Source organism: Apodemus sylvaticus, chromosome 10 (genome assembly GCF_947179515.1).
Source record: "Apodemus sylvaticus chromosome 10, mApoSyl1.1, whole genome shotgun sequence".
In the NCBI taxonomy this organism is placed as follows: domain Eukaryota; kingdom Metazoa; phylum Chordata; class Mammalia; order Rodentia; family Muridae; genus Apodemus; species Apodemus sylvaticus.
Window position 1 is genome coordinate 45,301,601 of NC_067481.1, and position 8,565 is coordinate 45,310,165.

Here is an 8,565-nt window from a genome sequence, read left to right on the forward strand (position 1 = left end):
CAGCCTGATCTACATAGGCCAGCCGTGGATATACAGTGAGACCCTGTGTCAGGTATGGGCAGAGGCAGGCAGATGACCATGAGTTCAAAGCCAGCCTGCTCTACAGAGTGAGTTTTAGGCCAACCAAACAAAAGCAACTAAATAAATGTAAAAATGGGAGCTGGGTGTCGTAGTACACACTTGCAATTTTAGCATTTAGGAAACTGAGTCAGGAAGATGGCTCTAAGCTTGAAGCCAGCTTGAACTATGCAGCGAGTTCTAGGCCATCCAGGACTACATAGCAAGTCTAAAAAACTAAAATAAAAATGAAGTTCCTATAATATCCAGCAACAGCACTGGGTATTCTTGTTAGTTACATGTTTGGTTATTTTTCTCATTGCCGTGACCAAATACCTAACGAGTATAACTTAAAGGAAGACGGTTCAGTCTACCGTGGTGGGAAAGGTGTGGAGTTGGGTGTGGCTGCCCCCCTCCCGGGGCTCCCTGCTCACATCTCAGTAGAACATTAAACTCAGAGCACTCAGACACACATCTCCCACCTACTAGCTAGGCACCGGATCCGAAAGGTTGTGCAATCTCACCAGCAGAACTCCCAGCCAGAGATGAAATACCTAAATGCAGGAGACTGACTGACTGTAAGGGGCGATTCAGTCAAAACATAGCGGTCTGCTCCTGGCCCCTGCAGGCACCGAGTCATCCCATTTTACAATAGTCATCCAGTCTGACTTCAAAAGCCCCCAATAGTCTCATTCCAACACTGTTCCAAAGTCTAAACTTGAAATTCCCTTCTTAGACTCAAAACGGGTCTCTTAACTGTGAGTCCTAATTGTGAGAAATCAAGAGATAAAGTACATACTTTTAAATGGAAGATTCTCAAATGTGTTACACCCAGGAACTTTCAATGTGTCTTCCTCTTAAGACGCATTTCCAGTTATCTTGGGACAGAAGGACAGAGGTTCTCTCTAACCTTTCAGCCCCTCCCGTCCCGTCTGTAGGAGGCTCAGCTTAAAGAGAGCATCCGAGGAACTGGGCTTGTTCACTACAAGGACCTGTTTACTTCAAAGGAGAGAAAACGACTGGTGCCCGTTCCCCTGGAAGGCCGGAGTGAACACTGTCTAATGACCTGGTGTCAATTTGCTAGACTATGAAGGCAGCCTTCCTGAACCGCAATATCCTGTGAGCAGAGCCCCGCTTTATGAGTGGGGTCCATGTGCTTTGTATCCTCCAGCCATAGATCCTATCACGGTGCTTATCACAAATCCTTCCTCCCTAGGCCCTCCTCCTGAGCTCTATTTATCAGTTAATAAGGTTCATTCTGTTTGGACTTGGTGGCACAGGCCTTTAATCCCGGCACTTGGGAGGCAGAGGCAGGCATATCTCTGTGAGTTCAAGGCCAGCCTGGTCTGCAGTTCCAGGTCAGCCAGGACTATACAGAGAAACCCTATCTCCTTCTTATTGTAAAGGTTCCAGGTGCTTTCTGGCCTTGCTAGGGGTTTTATGCAGCTATGCATAAAGATCTGTAATCACGGTCACATGGAAACCTTTTCCCATAGTTTTATGCTACTTAAACCTATAAGAGAAATAAACCCGGGGTCCAACTCTGGAGGTTTTTAAGGCTGACATTCTTTACCCAGCACAGATCACTTTCCAGCAGGCCATGAGGCCAGGGGAGGGGAGGGGGTCCCCGCCACTGTCTGCATTAGTCAGGTTTCTGCTCCTTTTCCAGGTGGTTCCCTTGGCATGTCTTTCTGTTTCCTTAATCTGTTTTCTTTTTGGAGACAGAGTCTTACTGTGTAGCTCTGGCTGGCCTAGAACTCACAGACATCCACCTGCCTCCGCCTCCCAGGTGCTAGGATTAAAGACGTGCACCACCACCACCCGGGAACTTCACAGCCTTAACATTATAAACTCTTCTTCTAAACAGATGAGTCCATCCCTTTCAGATTTACCCTTGCTCTGATTTTTCCAGATATAAGCAGAATGTAAAGCAATACTTTGCAAGAATGTAACAGGAATGAACTCTAGTTGGGTCCTAGATAGAGTTCTTGTTACCCTTTTAAAACCTTTCGAGCTGTGAATGTAAAGAATATACAACATTCTTCACTGTGTCCATTTCTGTCCATGTTCTGGTCTTTTGAAGGTCAACCAGAATTCCCTACTTCAGACCTCCTTACAGAATCTTGGGCCTTCTCCAGACTCTCCCATGTTCCTCCCAAGGCTGAGAAGTCACAAAATCAGGTTTCTCACAGCAACAACGCCCCTGTTGGTACCAATTTTCTGAATCAGTTATCTTCCTCAGTATTGCTACCAATTACTTGACAAGGGACGATTTAACAGAAGAGGGATTTATTCTGGCTCGCAATTTGTAGTCACCATGACGGTGAAGACTCGGTGGCAGGTGACAGCCCCATAGTTACAGGAGCACTCGCCACCTTATTCCTATCCTTGTGACCGATCAGAACACAGACAGTTCAGGTAGAAGAAGGCCCTGCTTAAGGTACTGAGTGAATTCAAAGCCAGCTTGGGCAACTTAGAGAGACTCTGTCTCAAAAAAATAAAAAGGGCAGGGGGAGGGGGCTGGGGCATAGCTGTTTTCCATTGCTTGTCTAGCATGTTCAAGGCCTTGGGTTCAATCTCTAGCAACGTAAACACTCTGGCCTCACCTTTCCATCTATCTGCCAGCTGAGCCCTGTGTCTAAAAGCTTCTCCCACCTCCCAAAACAGCGCCACCAGCAGGAAAAGAGGTGTTCAAACACATGAGTCTGGAGAGGCTGTAGAGGATTACATTTGATTAGGGTCAGTTCACAGACTGGAGTATTGAAAGCAGACTCTTAGAGATGTCTGCATACTTGAAGTGGTAGCCACACCGGTCACAACAGCCCAGAGTGAAAGTGGCTGCATCACTCATAGTCTGACAAAAGGACAGGGGGAGTGTGGTGCAGAGCTACAACAGGACATCACTTGACCTTCTGAAGGAGAGACATCCTGAGCCTGGAGGCAGCATGCTGAGGTTAGTAAGATGGTCAGACATGCAAACTGTATGACAGCATTCCCAGGGAGTATCAAGAGCTGCCAAACACGCAGACACCAAGAGCAGAATGGCAGTTGCCAGGAACTGGGGAGGAAGAAATGGAAGCTGGTTAATAAGTGCTGGGTGTCACGTTTGCAAGATAGAAACATTCTGAAGTCAGTTACGCAACAGTGTGATTGAGCTCAACACCTCTGTCCTATACGCAGAAACATGGCTCGAGGTGATAACTTAGATTATGCTTATTTTATCACAATTTCAAAAACAGCTTGGCACAGCAGACCTTGTGGTGCAGGACTCTAACCCCAGATATTCAGGCGGCAGAGGCAGAAGGATCAAAAGCTCAGATTCTGCCTAGGCCACAGAGGGAGCTCATGATAATCCTGGGCAACTTAAGGAGGATCTGACTCAAAACAAAACAAAAACTGAATGGTTGAGGACTTGGCGAGGATGTGTAAGGCCTATGGCTGGATTCCCAGAAGCCCCGACCACCCCCATCCCCCCAAAAATGGCATGTACTAGAGGCTTGGAAGAGGAGGGGCATCTGAGGAGACAGCTCTGTCAGTAAAACGCTTACTGAACAAGCATGAGGACCTGAGTTCAGAGTCCTGGCACCCTGGAAAAGCTAAATGTGGTGGCTCATACAGTGTACTCCGAGAGCTGAGAGCGAAGTCAATGGTTTCCAGGAGTAACCGAGGACATTTACTTCTGGCTGTACACAAACACGTGAAAAGATGCTCACTTCCTGGCAATGTAGGAGATGATTTTTTTCTGATTTTTTTTTTTTTTTGAGACAGGGTTTCTCTGTGTAGCCCTGGCTGTCCTGGAACTCACTCTGTAGACCAGGCTGGCCTCGAACTCAGAAATCTGCCTGCCTCTGCCTCCCAAGTGCTGGGATTAAAGGCTTGCGCCACCACCGCACGGCTGCAGGAGGTGATTCTGAGGAGCTAGTAGGTAGACAAGCTTCGGGTCCCCTTGAGGAACGAACCCAGGCTCACTGTGTTTCTTCCAGAATTACTTCCTCATTCCCCATGAGGATCTCAACAGAAGCGAAGACTCATTCACTTCTTTTCTCTGTCATATGACCAACAACTCTTGCATACCCTTCCCAAGCTCCAGAATATGCTAGAAAGAGGGCTTAGTTCTCCATCTTGAACTTTCATGGTTACCTTGTGGAAATGCTATCTACAAGGCTATCACACCCACTCATTCAGTCAACACCTGTCTACTGGGTACCAGCTCTTGGTGAATCCAGTACAGGATTCTCAGCAGACAAGAGACTGTGGTGTGGTGATATGTACCTTAAGAGAGCTGATCTATAGGCCACTGAGCAGGGGGGCCTCACCCAGTCTGTGCTGACAGCTCACAAAGCAAGTTCAGTCTTTGCTTGAGTCCTGGAAGATCAACAAGACAGAACCAGTAAAGTAGGGAGGAGGAGACACAGACAATGTCCCTAAGCCACCGAACGGCATGGGAACTTCCTGGAGACTAGAAAATACAGAGCCCAACGACGGGGCATCTGAAAACAGAATCTGGTTTATTGAATGAGAGGCAGGACGGGTGAGGACCGAGCCAAGGAGGGAAGCCAGCAAAGAGCCCCGTAGGCTGATGTAATCACTGTCTAAGCACCTTGTCAGGTGTGGGGTAGGGAGGGGTGGATTTGAATTTGTATAAATAAGTTGTGTGGACCCAGTGGGGAAGGCAGTAGAAGACAAGAGAAAGCTCAAGGATTCTCCAAGCTGCAAGCAGGACACCCATGTTTCTGCTCAGTCTCCCTACCATCTCAGGGGAAGCTGGTCCCTGGGAAGAGGCTTCTTTTGATGAGGAAATGGTTTTCTTCATATATATATATATACATATATATATATATATATGTGTGTGTGTGTGTGTGTGTGTGTGTGTATGTATATGTATGTATATGTATGTGTGTATATGTATGTGTGTATATGTATGTGTGTATGTATGTGTGTATATGCATGTGTGTATATGTATGTGTGTATATGTATATATGTGTATATGATTTATTTATTTTATGTATGTGGGTATATTGGCGTTTTCTTCAGACACACACCAGAAGAGGGCATCAGATCCCGTTATAGATGGTTGTGAGCCACCATGTGGTTGCTGGGAATTAAACTCAAGACCTCTGGAAGAGCAGTCAGTGCTCTTATCCACTAAACCATCGCTGCAGCCCAAGGAAGTGGTTTTCTTGATGACAGCCCATGTGCCTTCCCAGCCTTCCTGGTCTGTGGTCTGTTCTTGGCCCTTGAGAATATCCTCACCTTCTCCAAAGATGTGATGACTTCATCTGCCCTTCTCTCCTCTGGGATGGACAGTTCCATATCTTACAAATCATTCCAAGTACTGGTATACCTAGCCTTCCCCAGTGCAGTTGGGACTGCACTGGGGCCTCTGAATGCCTCCCCCTGCCATCTGTCCAGGTATAAACTTGCCAAGAGCCACCTTTGCCTGCCCCCACAAGCTCAGATCTACCTCCAGCTTATCAGCCATTTGCTTCTGAGGATCTTACAATCTGTGCATGTCTCCTAACCCCCCAGTCTCTCAGCAGTCTCTGATGGCCTTCTCCAGGATGGTCTATGGGCAAAGCACAAGGCAGGAGCTTCCTGGTTCTAACTTTCCTCTGAGATAGGACACAAGGCTATCTCAGGCAAGGCCTCAGCAAAGACTGTAGGAAGGCTGGTCTCCTACTTGTACTGCTCACAGTCCATCAGGAGTCATGCAGAACATTTACTGAGTTGGGACATGCGGGCAGGGCTGGGAAAATGAACAAGGCCTTGCAGAGTCTGGCGCTGGCTTGGTTGCTGGGCAGGGAGTAAGTTCTTGCGATGTGTGTGGCAGCTGGAGGCTTCCTACTAGCCTTGGGACACTAACTTTGAAATAAATTAATCATGGGGTTGGGGTGCCTGTATGCTGCTGATTTAATTATTTGTCTGGCAATTCAATTCAATTATTTGTCTGAATTTCAGCATCAGGGATGGGACTGGAGAGACGGCTCAGTGGTTAAGAGCACTGGCGGCTCTTGCAGAGGGCCTGGGTTCAGTTCACAACCATCCATAACTCTAGTTCCAGGGAACCTGATGCTCTTGTCTAACCGCCACAAGCACTATGAACTTGGTGCACAGAAATACACACAGTAGGGCTAGAGAGATGACTCAGCGGTTAAGAGCACTGACTGCTCTTCCATAGGTCCTGAGTTCAAATCTCAGCAGCCACATGGTGGCTTACTACCATCTGTAATGAGATCTGATGCCCTCTTCTGGTGTGTGTGAAGACAGCTATAGTGTACTTATATATAGTAAAAAAAATAAATCTTAAAAAAAAAAAAGAAAAAGTAAAAGAAATACACACAGTAGGGCTGGGCAGTGGTAGTGCACACCTTTAATGCCAGCACTTGGGAGGCAGAGGTAGGTGAATTTCTGAGTTCAAGGCCAGCCTGGTCTACAGAGTGAATTCCAGGACAGTTAGGGCTACACAGAGAAATCCTGTCTTGAAAAAAACAAAACAAAACAAAAACCTCAAACTGAGAGAGAGAGAGAGAGAGAGAGAGAGAGAGAGAGAGAGAGAGAGAAGAAAGCAAAAGACATATACACAGCAAAACCCTCATACTCACAAAATAAATAAGTCTAAAATAAATTTGTTTTTAAAAGAACAGCAGCAGCAAAGCTGGGGAGATGGCTTCGTTGATAAACTGCTTGCCACACAGCCGTGGGGACTTGAGTTCAGACCTGGCACCCATGTAAATCATCACCAGCAGCAGCAGTACCACCACCACCACCACCATCATCAGGATCTGAGTTCAACAGGAGGCATCTGTAGCCCCAGTCCCAGTGTTGCAGGTAGAGACAGGAGGATCTTGGGACTCATTGGCCAGCTAGAATAGCCTAATTGTGAGTTCTAGACTGTCTCTAAAACCAAGATGGACAGCTACTAAGGAATGACATCTTAGGTTGCTCTCGGGTCACATGTGTGTGAGCACTCACATCTACCTTTACATGTATATATGCACATGCACACACATGCATGTACAAACACATGCACACATGCACACCAAAGGAAACGAGGTGGAATAGGAGAGGGAGGAGGAGAAGGCAGAGGATCAACCAAGGCCCCCAAAGTCCATGGCACAGAAGAAGAGTATTGGCTGAAGCCAGCAAGCGGTAGCCAGCTAGTCTGGAAAAGCTGAGTTTTGTCCCAGATTTATCATAGGCGTCCAGAGCAATGGAGATGGAACCAAGGGCAGTGTTGGGAATGAATCTGGCTCCACGGATTCACACGCTATGACACTAGACAAGCGACCCGCGCCTGTGCTCTGTGCTTTAGGAGCGTGGAGGAGAATAGGGACTCGGTTTACAAGCAGTAAATGTCGCTCTTGGGGGAAGAGAGCCCAGCCTGGTGGCTGCAGTGGCTCCTCCAGAGCCCTGGGCCATGGGAGAGGCTTCCTTCTAGAGAAACTAGAATGGGGTATTGTCCTGTGCCTCTGAACCTCTTTGTATCCCATCTCCCTGCCTCTTGCTCTGTGGGAGTAAACAAGGCTGGGAGCTGCCTGTTGTTTGTGTAACGTCCCATCCAGTCTGGCTTTGCAACCTGGACCCGTGCACAGGGCTGCAATCATTCTGCAAGGTCTTGAGGGTCTCTCACACAGAACCCCCACTGGATCCAGGAGTGTGTAGGTGGAAAGGTGAGTAACAGCTGTCAATCCTACCCTGGCAGGCGCAGCTTCCAACCATGAAGCCTTTCAGACCTCAGCTCTGCACTTCTTGGTCAGGCTGTGTTCCCACCTGAGACGGTCTCTCTGGCACCTTTCCTTCTTACCCTGGCACCCACAGATCGCACTGTGATACTGTCAGAGACACCCATCAAACACCTGCGGTGTTCAGGATAGGGCCAAGAGGAACAAGAGCACCCAAGAGACTGTTTCCAACAAGGTACTCCACACCACAGTCTGCATCCCAGCCCCCAACAGCACAAACACATCAGCCTTCCTGACACCCTCGAGGTCCCACTTTGCCCTTGCCCGCTATATCCTTCTGTGCCTTGTCTTCCCCTGCCTGTGACTCCGCTCTAGAGCGGTACACACACAGGCTCCCCTCCAGGCGTCCTTGCTGGGGTGTCTCCGGTGCTGTCTCTCCAAGCTTCCGCCCTGGGTTGACATCCACACCAGTGCACTCATAGAACATGTGTGAAGGCTCTGTGTCTTCAGGCCTCAGTTTCCCCACTTGTGAAGTGGAACAGGTGTTTTGTGCAGTTGGTGAAACAGTAGACCGTCCAGCTTGGACTAAATGCTGGGAACATCACACCCCACCTATGACCTTTTAATCTTTGTATCCTTAGCACCAAATGGTGCCCATGATTGGTGCCAAAGGTTTTGTAGGGTCGATGGCTGGTATGAGGATGGCTGAGTATATAAATAGCATATGAAGCAATATTTGTTGTTTGTCCATGGCTGTCAAGAGGTGGGGACCAGGAAGATTCTGAAAAAAAAATAATAATCTTTATTGTCTACCTACCACACATCG